A 16,193-nucleotide genomic window follows, 5' to 3' on the forward strand; every position below is an offset into this window, starting at 1 on the left:
AAGAAAAAAAACTTTTATTATACTTATTTTACAGTTTACTATTGCTTTTATTTTGAAACACAAATATATTTTTGGGGTTATTTTCTATGTGCACGCTCCAGAGGCAGGTTGCCTGAGTTCCAGGTGTAGCTTTTCCCTCACTAGCATTCAATCTTTCTGTGCCTCAGTTTTCTCATCTGTAAAAGGAGAATGATGACAGCACCTACTTCATAAGATTATGAAGATTCAGTGAGATAATGTGAGTGAAGGGTTTCAATAAATGGAATCTGCCATTACCAGAGGCCTTTATTATAACAAGAATTCCTCTCAAGACTCAGATTCAAAGTGCACTAGATAACAGCCCTCTGCCCGATGCTGGCCACAAGCATCGCTGGGCCTGGGACCCCCGTGATGAGAGAGTAAGGCTACTAGCAGGCCTCAGGCGCCAAGAGCAACAATAACATTTGGGGTCCCAGCCTGAAAACACATTGCATTGGCCTCTGACAACCCCCAAGTAGGTATCGCATGGACATAGAACCCGTGCAAACCTCACAGCCAGGAAGAGGAGAGGAGGGTGGAGGGACCCCAGGAACTTGGAGGGTGAAGACTGCTCTTGAGCAACGTCGTCAGCTCTAACTATACCCCCGCTGATACGTCGCCCAGGGTTGCTTCATGTCCAGGGCGTTGCAGAAGCCCAGACCAGTCCTCCTGGCCAGCGGCTGTGTCAAAACCCTGCTGGGGGATGTGGTGAAATCGGGTTAAAAGGGGTCGTGCACGTGGGTGCCAAAGAAAATAAGGAAAGCTTCGGGGGCCCCCGCCAGGGCCCCATGTGCAGAAGTCAGGAGGGCACGCCCCGGTGGGTGAAAGATGCGCAAGAGCTCTCGGGCCCCCCTCTCCCCCCCGCGCAGACCCCAGAGCTGGCCGGGCTACACCATTCTCCTTTTCCCCTTTGCCCTTCCTCGGGTTCCTTACGTAACCGGGCAAGTTCAGGGGACTCCAGCGCACCCGCCCGCCCATTCCCCGCACCCTCCCGCCCATACCCCGCACCCTCCCGCCGGCCGCACGCTGGCTGCCTGCGCGACACGCGCGCGCCTGCGTGGGAAAGCGGGCATGCGGGGGGCGGGGCCTGGGCGGGAGCGGGGCGGGGCCCGGGTCTGGGGGCGGGGCCGGGGCGGGGCCGGGGCGGGCGGGCGCGGCTCGCGCAGCCCCAGCAGCCCGCCCCCGCGGCAGCAGAGGCCGGTGCGCAGCCAGCGCGCAGAGGTGACGGCGGCGCCTTTAAATAGCATCCGGAGCAGGCGCGGGGCAGCCCGTGGTCTGCGGTGACAGCCGGCGGCGCAGCGCCGGGCCAGCGAGGAGGTGAGTGCTCCCGCCGCGCGCCGCCGGCAGCTGCGTGCGCTCCGGCCGCGGCGCCCGCCGTGGGCTCGCTCCGGGAGGTGCGGGCTCAGCCGCAGACCCGCCCCGCCGCCCGAGCCCGAGTGGCGGCGGCCGCCGCGGAGACGCGGGAGCCAGCCGCTCGGCTCGGCTCGTCTCGTCGGGACGTTCCGCTTTCCCGGCCTCTGCCCGGCGGCTGCCCTGCCCGCGGCGCGCGGGGGAGGCCTGGGGCCGTGGGGGCCGCCGCCGCCTCCGGAGCCTGAGGCGGGGATGCCCGCCGGGCGAGGCGCTGGTGCCCCGCGGGGTCCGGTGACGCGCGCCGCGGTCCGGCCCCGGGTCTGTGCGGCGGCGGCGGGGACCGGCCCGGCCTGGGCGAGCCCGGGCTTCAGGCGCGGGGAGCGGATCCCGGAGGCGCGGGGAGCGGATCCCGGAGGCGCGGGGAGCGGATCCCGGAGGCGCGGGGAGCGGATCCCGGGAGGCAGGTGCCGGCGGCCCCTGGGCCACGCCATCCCTCCCTCCTGCAGCCGGGGTTGCGCTCGGGCCCGCGGGGAGCACCGCAGCCGGAGCCGGGCGGGCTGCCCGCCTCTCCGGCCGCGGCTGCCGGCCCCGGGGAGCGCCTGGGAGGGTCACACGCAGCATCCAAGCCGGCTGCCATGTGCAGCACCGCGCGGCGTCTCCGAGGATGCGGGAAGCCCTCATTGATTTAAGGAGTCTGGCTTTTTTTTTTTTTTCTTCCTTTTTTTCAAATTAACTACCAAGCAGAGATGATGTCTACTCCATGGCATCGCGGACGGAGGGTGCTGATGGGAGGACTTGAGTGAACGGAGCTAGCACCTCCAGCCAGACAGGCGCTGGGGTGACCGGGTGTCATGCATGGCAAGCCCCTTCCCACCCACTCACGTTCAAGGTGACGGCGCTTAATGAAGGCTATTGTCCAAGTGCCCTTTGTCTCCTGAAGATAAGACGGAAGGTTCTTTTGGGGCAGAGCTGTCCCAAATGTCCCCCCTGAGTCAGTACCCTTCCTTTTATTTAGGGACCTTTGCCCGGCATGAGAGAAGCTGGTTAAACCCCACAGTGTCTGACACAGATCTCACCTCTGTTTTCCCCAGTGTAAACAAACACTTATTCCTAAACACACAGCCAGCCTTCTGGTTGGTTCTGCAGGTGGAGGTGGAGGTGGCCGGTTAGGGTGGCTGAAAACTTAGGTTGGAGTTGACAGTCTGCTTTGGGTGTGCTTGAGAAGGTGGGGAGATGACAGGGAGGAGCTTTTTAAAGGAACCCCGCTTCCCCTCCTTCCCTTCAGTGTGGCTGTCTGGTCCTGACTCAACTGGGAGAGGCCCTTCCCAGCCTGAATCTCGGCTCCTCGTTTGTGAAAAGACGAATGTGCATTAGACCGACATCCTTCAGGAGCTGAAATTCTGGATTAGAAAAAAAATAATCCTTAAAAGCAGCACACCTCACCTCATTCCCTTAAAATAATATAGATATATTATAGGCCATATACTATAGACCTCTATTTTCTGCACTTACTGTAAACAGAAAAGACTTAAAGAAAAGAAAGAAAGAAAGAAAAGAAAATCACCCTTCCCCCAGAGTTAGAAGTATTTTGGTATATTTCCTTCCTGTCTCTATTAATGCCTGTTTTTATTATTATTATTACAGGCAGCCCGACTAGAGAGAAAGCCCTTGGCTTTTTAGATTTTGGCGTTTAATTGACGGATAGTCGTGAAATACGCAGGGGGACAGGTGTCTGGTTATACCGCACAGGCAGAGTTTCCATGGCTGTGTCCGCTTTTGGGTGAAGCCTGGAATAACTGCAAGGGAACCAGCTGGCCACAGTGTCATGGTGAAGGCCCAGGTCTTGCCACGTCTTCCTTTTGGATGTTGCTGTCTCGTGGACGACGTCTGTGTGTTTGAGGAGGGCTTTGGGGAAAGATCACATGGTTTTGTCATTACAGCCGGGAATTTCCCCATCATCTCTCTCCCTTCACGGTTTCACTTTTCTGTAAAGAGCAAGACTATAGGGATAGGAGTCATTTCTATAATAGATGCTGATACCCTATAACCTTAAGAGAAAGGGATATTTCTTCCATTATTCTTTTGCATTTACTGTCTCTTCTGAGCCAATCCTGTTGAGTTAGAACACATTTACAGTGTTTTAGGAATGGTCTCCCTCGGATGATGCCATGAACTAGAGAACTGTGTTGTTTTTAAGGCAACTCAAAGCGGTTGGTATGCTAAGGCCATTCAGGCCTTACTCCCTGACAGGTGTGGTTGGTCAGGTGGTAGGTTGAAGGTGCCAGAGTTTTTACTAAACACTGTAGTCCCACTGGCGGTCAGACAAACACATGGGGTCACTTTGACACACATGCTTGGAGACCAGGTCTCAGCGGACAGAGCTGATCCGAAGCTGCTGGTAGTTGAGTTTCCACATTCTAGTACTTGAGGGGCTTCTGAGGGCTTTTAAAGAAATACAAGCTCCGAAGCAGTAGCTGGACTTGAACTATACGTAGAGGCAGTTTTATCAGCGTCTGTGGCCATGACTCTGAGATTGTCATTGTACCTGCAATTCCTTACCCGACATGCTGGATGCCAACTCGGAAAGTTTGGGTTGTGGAAGGCCAGGGTGACACACGCTTTGAAACAACTGCTCATACCATAGTGACCGGAGAAAACTATCTTAGTTACGGCCATTTCTCTGCTTTTTGACCTCCTGATCTGTAGAGGTTTTTGAGTGTGGTGTGACCTTTGTGGGGTGTAGAGGGGAGAAATGCGATGGGGCGGTCCTGGTGGCATGGCTGGCAGGAGGGGTGGATGCATGTTCTTGGGACAGAGACTTCGGGGGAGTGAGGACCCCACTCCCCTGTGCTGCCTGCCTCCCTGGAAGGCATGCGGCCGGAGGCACACGTCCTGTCTCCAGAACCTGAGATCTCAGAACCCGTGGCTCGGTCTAGGGATCCTGGCTAATGCTCTCCGTGAATTAGTTGCCAGTCTTCTCTCCACGTTTTAAATAAAAACGTGAACGCTCCCCATTATCTAAATCAAAACCATTTGCCTCAGAAAAGCTACATCTAACATATAATTTTATATTACATACATTTTAATAGGAATCTATGCTTATTATAGAAAATTGGGGAACTATAAAATTAAGGTCTTAAAGAGATTCAATACTATTAACGTTTCTGTGTATTTCCTTTTTGTTTCTCTAAATGTATATATTTTTTAATTTTAAACATATATTTTATGTTGAAGATAAAATTTTGACAAATTAATTTTAATGGCCTAAAGTGTATTGTGAATATTTTTTTTAATGTTTTAATCTATCTTTTAGAAATTAGGGCACATTCTGCTTTAAAGCTGTTGAAATTGGCTGTTTTGAACATTTTTTTTTATTATTAATGAATGGTTTTTATGTGCTTTTGGGTTCCTGTGTTCTAGTCAAAAGCTGTGAAAATAAAGCTTTTCTTTTCATGGTTTGGGAAGATAAGTGGTAAGAAGTGAGGGCCTCATAGGAATTGCCTTTGCACCATTTCCTCGCCCCGGAGGGATTTCTGACACATGTATTACCTGTGCACTTGCACAGTCTGGCTCTTGGCCCTCGGGTTTGTTGAGGGAGCCATGTCCCTATACATAAGGCTGATATGCCCTGAATACGCCCTTTACTTTATTATCCAAAAAGGGAAAGTTGCCGCAGGAGCTGGTTTCTCCCTCAGCTGACTGACACGGTGGCCACAGGCCGAGCCTGGGCAGCCCGGGACAGGGCAGGTGGTGATAGCACAGACCGTACCAGGCGCTGTGCGCGGGGCTTCCGAGGCGCTCACGCAGGGACTCAGTCCTGTCGGTGGGTCCTCCAGTTGCCCATTCTTTACAAAAGGTAAAGGAACAGGTGCAGAGGCCAGATGGCCCCACCCGGCTTGCACCCCTGGGGTCCGGCTTCAGGTTCTTCCAGGGAGCCAGCAGGCGGCAGGACTGAGGACGGCTGCCTCCTCCCTGCCGCTGCCCCTTGGTTTTGCCGGTCTCATTTGCACCCTGTCTTGGACCAGGAGACGGGTGTGATCCACCCCCGAGGCGGACCAGCTTGATTCTGGGAGGGATAAGATCTGCTGCACGCGGTTTACTTTCCGGGGAGCTCAGGAGGGAAGGGCTGGGCCTGCCTGGGAGTCGGTCCTGGGAGGCTGGAGACCAGCGGAGACTGGTGATGGATGCGTCGTGTGCGGAAGGAGAGCATGTGGCTGGGAGCAGGGCCCCGGCTTGGCAGGGACGGAGGAGCGTCGCTCACTGACATAGGAGATCTGCCCCACCATGCACATGGGATTGCTTTCTGCTGCCTCCCTTGGGGGAAGTTTTTGTTGTTGTTTTATGGTCAAATATTCAAATATTTATTTATTTATTTATTCATTTATGTATATGTGTACATATCTTACCATTGCCCCCACTCCACTCCTTAGGTTTGTTTGTTGTTGTTGTTGTTGTTGTTTACCAGAAACAGACCTTCTCAACAAGCTGTAAATCATGCTGAGAGCCCGGGACGGAGAATCTCCCGGGTTTAAAGGTAGGGTGGTAGGGCCGCTTTTCCCGTGCCATTCTCAGCAGAACCCCGGTGTGTGAATAAGTGAAGGTGGGGCTGCGATGGTTGGAGGGGACGGAGGGGCTGGGAGCCCAGACCACACGGACATGGGGCCACTCAGGACAGCCCGACTTCCTCCACTGAGCCGTCCCTGGCGCAGGGCCGGGGGCCTCAGCCCATCTGACTCGGCCGTGTCCCCGGGGCAGGACACAGGGGCGGTTGTTCCTGAGCCTGGTGACTGTCTGAGGACTGGCTGGACCTGGCGTTATCTACCTATCTATCTATCTATCTAACATATAATTAATTTATATATATAATATATAGATATATAATATATATTTATTTTATATATATATAAAATATATATATTGATTTGTTTTATAGAGAGGAAGGTAGAGGGATAGAGTTAGAAACATCAGTGAGAGAGAATATCTATCAGCTGCCTCTTGCACACCCCCTAGTGGGGATGTGCCTGCAACCAAGGTACATGCCCTTGACCTGAATCGAACCTGGGGCCTTTCAGTCCGCAGACTCACGCTCTACCCACTGACCCACACCGGTTTTGGCCTGGTGTTATCTTTATTTGTGCCCTGACATCCAGCCGGTCAGCAGGCTCTGCTTATTCTACAATAACTCGCGCTTTGTACCAAACTGCTGCATGCACGCCCACTTCTCCCTCTCGTTCTCAGTGTCGCCATCCTCGACCAGAGTCTGTCACTTCTAGCAAAGGCCCTCAGGTTAAGTGCTTTTCCATGCAGAGCTCCGGTCAGACACCGCTCTGCACAGAGCCGCCCAGGGCTCCTGTGGGGCCCCTCATCTTCAATGAGCGTGGCGGTCCGGGCATCTAGAGTTTAGTTCCCTCGCTTCCCAAATCACCATATCCTGGGCTTTTGGAGTACGGAGTCTCCAGCAGAAGGCCCGCCAAGGCCTCTGCACCCCTGGGGGCCTACCCCCCCCCCCCCCCGCCTTCCTGTGTCCTGGAAGGGCCTCCCGGGCCCTGCATGCCCACCACCACCTGTCAGCAGGGACGTCCCGCATTGCGCCTCGTTCGGCCTCCCAGATGGCCCAGGTGAGGGGCTGGCAGGACCTTACCTGCCATGCAGTCCCATCAGCCTCCTCACCGAGGATGGCACGGAGACCCAGAGGGTGTGGTGAGCTGCCCAGGAACAGGCTAGACGGCGAACGCAGTGCCAGTCTGCTCTCTGCTGACACACCGCCCAGGCCAGGGCCTCGCTAGCACTCAGGCAGTCTGATGATGCTCAGCCCTGGGGCCGGGGCTGGTGCTACGGGGTCCCCGGGGCACCCCTCAGCCGAGGCCAGCCCCAGGCCACGGGGGCAGGGGGCAGGCACAGGCAGGGTCCCGCACGCTCCCCTCCGTGCTGGGGCTGTGCCAAAGAGCGTTGTCCCCTCTCGGTGGAGAGCCTGTTTGCAGGCCTTGGCGGGCGCTGCTGCCTGCCCAGCTAGCGGTTCTGTGTATTGTGCCCATGGGGGGAGCAGCCAGAGACTAGCCAGGCCAGTGATCAGAGAGGTTGCGGGTACTGCTCAGGAGATGGGGGCCATCCCTACAGAGGGGGGATGAGGGGTGCACCCAGTGGGTAGGGGTAGACCATCCATGCAGGCGTCTTCAAACTACGGCCCGCGGGCCACATGCGGCCCGCAGAGGAGTCTGATCCGGCCCGCCAGGTTTTTTGGGCAGTGAGCGCAGCCGAGGTGTTACCGTAGGAATTAGTAGTTCATATAGTCCGGCCCTCCAGCTCTCTGAGGGACCGTGATCTGGCCCCCACTTTAAAAAGTTTGAGGACCCCTGGTTTATAGAAATATATGTGTATAGTTTATATGTTACTGCACTTATATATTAGGGATGCATTTTCCTTATTATTTTGGGTGCACTGTCAAAAGTTTAGGGAATCAGAAAATTACCTCCTTCTCTACTATTTTTCCAAGAAGACTCAGTTTATCCGTTTAGGGCAGTGGTGGGCAAACTCATTAGTCAACGGGGCCAAATATCAACAGTACAACGATTGAATTTTCTTTTGAGAGCCAAAAGTTTTAAACTTGAACTTCCTCTAACACCACTTATTCAGCACAGACTCGCCCAGGCCGTGGTGTTTTGTGGGAGAGCCACACTCAAGGGGCCAAAGAGCCGCCTGGGGCTCGCGAGCCGCAGTTTGCCGACCACGGGTCTAGGGGATACAAACTGCTCTGTGAGACTAGGCTGTGCTCCTTGTTCGTGTGGTCTCTGACCTTAGGTGAGTCAGGTGACATCCAGAGTGTGCTTTGCTTTTGGATCCAAAAACTTGACAATACGGAAGCCTCGTTAGGACATGATTGTTTTTTCTGTGTTGATATAGATTGGGAACTCTGTAATAAACATATTTGCAGTGTGAATACATGGACTTTTTCTTAGATGACAATGAAATGCCAGGCTGGTTGGCCACATTAAGTCAATATTTAAGTTGGCTTTCTTTGTGTAGACCTTCAGGCAGCTGGTGGGAGGCAGAGTGTGCACTGGTCCTATCTGCTCCCCACAGGTAAGCTCTCAGCTCGGGCCATGGGAGCCTGGAGCTGGAGCCAGAGGTAATGATAGGATGTTTGGGATTTGCCTTAAAATCCTTTTTAAAAATGGATCAAGTGAGCCGGGACCGGTTTGGCTCAGTGGATAGAGCGTCAGCCTGCGGACTGAAAGGTCCCGGGTTCGATTCCGGGCAAGGGCATGTACCTGGTTGCGGGCACATCCCCAGTAGGGGGCGTGCAAGAGGCAGCCGATCGATGATTCTCTCTCATCGATGTTTCTAACTCTCTATCCCTCTCTCTTCCTCTCTGTGAATAAATCAATAAAATATATTTAAAAAAATGGATCAAGTGAAACAATATTAGCAAAATGTTGATTTTTTAAAAAATATATTTTTTTATTCAGAGAGAAAGGGAGAGGGAGAGATAGAAACATCAATGTTGAGAGAGAATCACCAATCCGCATGCCTTCTACTGGGGATCGAGGCCTCAACTCAGGCATGCGCCCTCGACCGGAATCGAACTCGGGACCCTTCTCTGCAGGCTGATGCTCTATCCACTGCGTCAAACCAGCCAGGGCAAAATGTTGATTGTTATTAAAGTTGAGGCCAGGGCTGCATGGTGGCTTATTATACTGCTCTGGCTCCTTTTGAATAGATTTGGAAATTTCCGTAATGAAAGTTTTAACCAAACATAAAGGAAAAGAGACTCCAACTAGTGTCACCCAAGTAGGTAACAGCCAGACCGGATAATCTCTTTTTCCTCCTTTAAACAAACACTGGCCTATTATTCTATAACTCTCTCCGCTGAGTGGACCTGTTTTGTGTTAACGCCCCCCCAGGGGCCGGCCCCGTCACCGTATAGTTACCTGAACGCTTGGTGTAACCCTAGCTCCTGTCCCGTGGCTGTCACCAGCGCCTCCCTTTTCCCTGCTCATACAATGAGCTAAACCCTGGCTAACCTCTCTCCGCCTCGCGGCCCTCCTCCAGCGCCTCCAGGGCCGGGGCAGGGCTGCTGGCCTTGGAGGTCACCCGTCCAGGCCCCGTGGGCTCCCGAGGCGCTGCACAGCCTGAGGATACTTTGTGGGTCCCGTTCGCCTCTGCTCCTTAGGGTCCCGGCGGCCCCCTGCTGAAGTTGGCGGTCCTCCCCGGCGACAGGTCTGTCTGTGTGTCCTGCCTCCCACCCACCCTGCTCCCCCGAGTCCCTTTCTCTGGTCTTCCAGGCCTGCTGAAACCGCGCTCTATTTTAAGAGGTGCAAGTAACCCTACCCAACCTGTGTCCCCTCAGCCTCCTTACCCAGGTCACTGACATCTGATCGTGGCCACTTCTCCCAGCCCCGAGGACTGGGTCTCTTCTCCACCTCCCGCACAGGCCCGGGCCTGCCGGGGACCCGAGGGCTGTGAACGGCCCGCGGCTGCCCGCGGCCAGCCTCCTGCTGCCAGCTGCGCCTCAGCCTGTGGGCACGGTGCTGTGCTGGAAGAGAACCAGGGTGTCCTTGGCCTCTGGTTCAGGACACAATTGTTCCTGACCTCCTCCCTCCCTCCCCCGCCCCGAGGCCTCCTCTTTGCTCCCCGCACCCCCACCTGCCCCGGCCGGTTCCCACCTGTCCTGGGCCTGCTTCCACAGGCTCTGCGGCCAGCCCTCCCTGCCTCTGCTTCCTGGCCGCTCCTTCAGTCCTCACGGTCTGTCCGCACAGGTGTCCGTCCTCACTGAAGGCAGAGGGCCCTGCAGGCGCTGTGTCCTCACGCCGATGGCCCCCTGCCTGCGAGGGACTCGCTAGGCGAGGCTTAGTTCCCTGGAGGTTTTCAGAGTGCTGTGTGATTCTCTGCAGTGGGACCCTCACGAGGAAGATGCCCACATAGCAGGGCAGTGACGGCACCAGGGCCCAGCGCAGGGCAGATGCTGAGAGCTGGGTGTGCACTTGCCGGGAGGGGCCCATTTCTCCTGCTTCCTCTGCTGGGACAGGTTGCTGCCCGAAGCCCTTTCTGAGCAGGTGGCACAGATGTAAATACCAGAAGAAACGGACTGACTAGTTAGAGCTTCTTTATCTTATTATGAAAATATAGCAAAGTTTGCCGAAACCAGTTTGGCTCAGTGGATAGAGCATCGGCCTGTGGACTGAAAGGTCCCAGGTTCGATTCTGGTCAGGGGCATGTACCTTGGTTGCAGGCACATCCCCAGTAGGGGGTGTGCAAGAGGCAGCTGATCGATGATTGTCTCTCATCGATGTTTCTAACTCTCTCTCCCTCTCTCTTCCTCGCTGTAATATATATACATATATATATATAATATATATGTATACATACACACACACACACACACACACACACACACACACATATATATATATATATATATATATATATAGCAAAGTTCAAAGAATAACGAAATCACAAAGCAGCTACCACGTGCCCACCACATCGAATTGATGCTTTTTTAACATGGATAGTTTTCCCTCTGTGCCCTGCGGTCACCCGTGGGTGCTGGGTGTAGGAGGGATCCCGGGCCAGGGTTCCTGGCCATCCCCCGCCTTCTCCAGCATCATCCCCTGGGTGCCCCATGGCACTGGGGAGGGAGGAGGCACCGCTCCCCTCAGCGCCCACTCCTGTCTCTCCCCGAGGCCGGAGCAGGCGGCAGCAGCGAAGCTGATGCAAGATTCTGTAGCTCGTCGTGGTTACTGCCAGAATCTAATGTTCTCTCCATCTTTCTGTGCTCACCACGGAAAGCGAGCAGCTTTGGACAAAGTGTCCGATGGACCCAGACTCGGTGCCCCCTGTGTGTGCAGCTTCTCAAACCAGGTGGAGAAGGGTCCTGCCTCCCGGCCCAGCTCTGGCCCCCGGGGAAGGACACCTGTCCCCTCGCCTGTGAGGTGCTGCTCCCTGCTCTCGTGGAGAAGACTCTTGCGCTGGGGTTGACTTTGGTTTCCCGCTGCCCGGGAAGGCTGTCTCTTCCTCTGCGTGGCCGGCCTTCTCTCTGCGTCTCCAGCGATTACCATAACAGGCTCTGCCTGTGCTGCCCGCGTGTTACACGCAGACCTGCAGGTGCGCGTAGGGCTCCTCCTGTGCCGCGTGCCAACGGAAACACCACGCCCATCGGGACCAGGTGGCGGGCAGGCAGCTGTGCCTACAGCAGCCTCTGCAGAGGGTGGGGCCAGCCTAACCGGCGTCCCCATCCGATGGAGCAGAGCCGGCTGCCCGCTCCCACTCTTACCAGCCACATCCCTGCCTTGTCCCGACATATACGTACAGAAGTCTCTTAACAGGATTAAACCCCTGGGGAAGGACCCGTGGAAACATCTTGTTTCTCTCTGGAATTTCCTTGAGTGGGACCCTCTCTAAAAATCAATAACAAACATATCCTCAGAAGACACACACCCAGGATTCAGTAACTAAATAGATATAAATGGGGAAAACAGACGAAATTGGAGGGCTCAGTTTTTGAGCCTGGGAGAATGCCGTGGAGCAGTGATGAGGAAGCGAGGGCAGATAGGAAGGAAGGACTTCCATCCTCTCCCCCGGTTCTCTGGGCACGCTGGCCAAGGCACCGCCTCACCCCAGCAGTGAACTTCAGCTCCATGGCAGTGAACTTGAGCTCCAAGGCAGTGAACTCCAAGGCAGTGAACTTCAGCTCCATGGCAGTGAACTTGAGCTCCATGGCAGTGAACTTCAGCTCCATGGCAGTGAACTTGAGCTCCATGGCAGTGAACTTGAGCTCCATGGCAGTGAACTTCAAGTCCAAGGCAGTGAACTTGAGCTCCATGGCAGTGAACTTGAGCTCCATGGCAGTGAACTTGAGCTCCATGGCAGTGAAGTTCAGCTCCATGGCAGTGAACTTGAGCTCCATGGCAGTGAACTTCAGCTCCATGGCAGTGAACTTCAGCTCCATGGCATGAAATAACCTGCTGTCCCACTCAGAGGCCGCTCCGTGCTGTCGTCATCAGGCGTGTCCTGACTATAATTACGTCTCCCCAAGTGGATGTCCAGGACAGGCCCTCACGTCCGTGTTGAAGAGAGAAGGCAGGAGAGCCATAGGGTTGGGTTTGTCCCCCGGAGAATGTGGGCAGCTCCTGTCCTCCGCATTCCTTACATCTCCGAGTGCCACCCACCACCCTCGGCATCCCTGGAGCCCTGCCTCTACCCGGCTCCCGGGCTGTGCGTCTGTTTGGAGGAGTCTCTCCTCTGACATGGAAGCCTCGCTCCCAGAAGCGGGGGGCAGCCCCGGGGTCGGGGTCTGGGCTTGCACACTTCTGGCATCTGCTGTTCCGCTTCAGCAAGGCACTTGTCCGTGGGCAGGCGTGGTTTGTTTTAAACCAGCCCGCAGACAGAGGTCTGAATGTACGTCTGAATGTCTGCTAAGGAGCAGAGAGGTCCTTGTCCTTGGATGGCTGGGGCTATTTGAGAAATAATGGGAAGAAGGCAAGGCGCTATGTTTTTAAAAATATATATATTACTAAAGGTATCGTACATGCCGAAACCGGTTTGGCTCAGTGGTAGAGCATCTGTCTGTGGACTGAAAGGTCCCGGGTTCGATTCTGGTCAGGGGCATGTACCTTGGTTGCGGGCACATCCCCAGTAGGGGGTGTGCAAGAGGCAGCTGGTCGATGTTTCTCTCTCATCGACATTTCTAGCTCTCTGTCTCTCTCCCTTCCTCTCTGTAAAAATCAATAAAATATATTTAAAAATAAATAAATAAAAGCATCGTACATGTCCCCCTCCCCACTGAATGACACCGTCGTTATGTGGACTTCAGTCGGTGGCTTGAACCTTTTTTCAGTCCCCATCACCTGGGGCTCCTTGGCTCCCTCCAGCCTGTGGACCCCCGCAGCTCCGAGGGGTGCGGAGAAGGCCGAGGTCGAGGGATGATCGGATTCCCCATTCTCTTTGGAAACTCCACTCTATAAATAAATGTATCCTCCCGGGCTCACAGTGGGGTGTCGGTCCGAATCACAGAGGGTCATCCATGACTCAGAGAAGGTTTCTGAAGCCCCAGTCTGGGCAGTGTTACATAGTAATGGATGAGCGCCCAGGGCGCCAAGGCAGATGGGAAGGGCGCTGGCCCTGAGGGCAGAGAGGCATCTCCCTAGAAGCAGACACGCCCCAGTGTAAGGTGTGACGAGTACATGCCCAGTGAGGAAGGACTGGGCGCTCTGGCCGGGACCTATCAGAGGTGATTACAGGAAGTGGCCTCTGGCCTGCTTGGGGAGGGTGTGGGCCTGCCAAGCAGGCCAGGGCACGGAGCTGCCGTGAAGGACACATGGAAGGTGGAGGTGGTAGTGGGGAGTGCGGGGCGCAGGGAGGCCAGGGAAGACCAGTGGACGTTGAGGGAGCGCGGGAGCTGGGAGGGAGTGGAGGTGGTGTGCACCCAGGACCCTGCCTCCGTGGCTAGCTCACCCAGAGAACCAAGGGAGAGGATTCAACTTCTCAGGCACAGAGGATGGAGCTCCCTCCTGCTGGTCTTCCCTCCCCACCTCCCCACTGCTCCCCGCATTCCGAGTGCCATCCCTGGAGCCCTGCCAGGCTCAAAAATTTAGCCCTCTGATTTAGTCTGTTTTCCATCTATATTCATTTAGTTACCAAATCTTGGTGTGTGTGTGTGTGTGTGTGTGTGTGTGTGTAATCCTCATGATGATACATATTTTTTAATATATTTATTGATTTTTTTTTTTTACAGAGAGGAAGAGAGAGGGATAGAGTTAGAAACATTGATGAGAGAGAATCATCGAACAGCTGCCTCCTGCACACCCCCTACTGGGGATGTGCTGCAACCAAGGTACATGCCCTTGACCGGAATTGAACATGGGATCTTTCAGTCCACAGGCTGACGCTCTATCCACTGAGCCAAACCGGTTTCGGCATAATGATTTTTTTTTTTTTTATTGATTTTTAGAGAGAGAGAAAGTGCAGAAGAGAGAGAGAGGGAAAAACCGATGTGAGGGAGAAACATCAATCGATTGCCTCCTATATGCTCCCTGCCCAGGAGGAATCACCTCAGGGCACATACCTGCCACCTGGGTACTGGTGTATGCCCTGCCCAGGAATTGAACCTCAGCCTCTTGATGCCGGGACGATGTTCCAACCATCGGCCACCTGGACAGGGCCTGGTGTGTTGTTATTTTTTAATTGATTTAAAAAATGTTATTGTGGTAAAATATGCGTAACATAAAATTTGTCAAGTTAACCATTTTAAGTGTACAATTCAGTGGCATTAAGTCCATTCATTCCCAGTGTTATATAGCAATTACCACTTTCTGGTTCCAGAATTTGTCATCATCCCAAAGAAAAGCTCTCTCCCCGCTCCCACCCCTGGTAGTCCTATCTCTGTGGGCATGCCTACCCAGCTCCCTCGTGTACGTGGAATAGCATAACGTTTGTCTTCTTGTGTCTGGCTCCTTTCACTGAGCATTACGTGTCCAAGGTTAAGCCATGTTGTGGCAGGCATCCGGATTGCCTGTTTTTTTAAAGGCTGATTACTATGCCACGGTCTACATTCCACGTGTGCGTGTCCCTTTGTCTCTGGATGGGCCCACACTCACCCTGCGTCTTACCACTGCAAGCCGTGGCTTTGGGCCGTCCGGCGTGTCGCCTCCCATCTCTGTCTGGATGGAGCCACCGTGTGCCTGGGTTGTGCACTTGGCATTGAGCTTCTGGGCGCCAGTTCCTGATCCTTGAATTGAAGGTAGTGACACCTCCACCAGGGAGGTCTCCAGTCCTAGTTCTTGCAAAGGCCAACTACCCGAATTTTACTGTTTCTAAGGCAAAGCAGTTGAATGCCAGCTGGCTACTCATCTCTGGGGGTCTGACTTTACAAAGGCAACTGTCGGGTATGGCTGTCAAAATCTCTTAGAAGTCAGTTTAAAAGGCAATGAAGTATGTGGCTTAAGTGCTATGAACATGTACCCCTAGGACACGTTTTATAACTGTCCTAACATTATTCAACTGTGTTCCTGGGACTTGGGAGGCTTTTTCAGTGGCAGCCGCATGTGTGACTTCAAAAGTGCTTAGACAGCGTAAGTGGAAGAGAGAAATGTGGAGAGAGGCCACAGAAAACTGTCCACCCTCCGCCGAGGTGGCCTTAGAGAGGCCTGGTCAAAGATTTGAATACAAGACTGTAGTAATGAAATTCGGATAGGAAAAAGGAAATATTTTTAAAATAATCTGCATTGCCGTGTGACTTAAATGTATCTGTGGCTTCATGCGTCTAATCCCTAGTAGTTTATCTGCTCAAATTGGACTCGCTATATTTGGAATCTATTTTTGTTATTTATTTGTGGCCCGTGGCCAGCATGAATGGGCGAGGTACGGCCCTAATCTTGCTGGTTAAATTTGGTCTAGCCTTACCCGTGCCCTTAAAAGCGTTGTGTCTCAGTCTGTCTGATAGCTTTTGGGGAGAGAGGCAGGGAGTGGGTTAGTGTAGACGTGTTCACCTTGACTCGAGTCGTTTAATACATCAGGTTTCTGAAAACAGCGTCCCTGCTCCGTTTCTCCGTGTAAACACATTCTTGGAAATAGACGTGGGGATGCAGTGGGTTGGAGGAGAGCTCGGGGCAGTGGGTGGGAGTCACCAGTCCCCTGCGAATGCCTGCCCACCGGGCATGGGATGCCAGGTCAGCCACATGGCCTTCCCCTCCCAGGCTCAGGTGAGGCGGTGGTCCCAGGGCAGCACCCGTGTGCGTGCTCGGGAATGCCTGTCTGGGACGGGGTGGGGCAGTGGCCTCTGCTGCCCTTTCTCACTGGTGGCCTCTGGCCTCTGGGCGTCTGCACCTCCG

General features: G+C 54.2%; 1 protein-coding gene across 5 annotated transcripts in view; it reads left to right on the forward strand.

Moving 5' to 3' along the window:
* Positions 1-1,201: 1,201 nt before the first annotated feature.
* The window catches only part of ACSL1 (acyl-CoA synthetase long chain family member 1), a 61,675-nt gene continuing 46,683 nt past the window's right edge, over positions 1,202-16,193 (forward strand). For 4 of the 5 annotated variants that reach the window (XM_036456403.2, XM_036456407.2, XM_036456405.2 and 1 more), the window contains exon 1: positions 1,202-1,335. The gene's annotated coding sequence lies outside the window, so the exon portion shown is untranslated. Of the gene's footprint in view, positions 1,348-16,193 lie in introns of all 5 variants that reach the window. The other variant, XM_045588963.1, reaches the window with a different exon arrangement.

Source organism: Pipistrellus kuhlii, unplaced genomic scaffold (genome assembly GCF_014108245.1).
Source record: "Pipistrellus kuhlii isolate mPipKuh1 unplaced genomic scaffold, mPipKuh1.p scaffold_m20_p_3, whole genome shotgun sequence".
Classification (NCBI taxonomy): Eukaryota; Metazoa; Chordata; class Mammalia; order Chiroptera; family Vespertilionidae; genus Pipistrellus; species Pipistrellus kuhlii.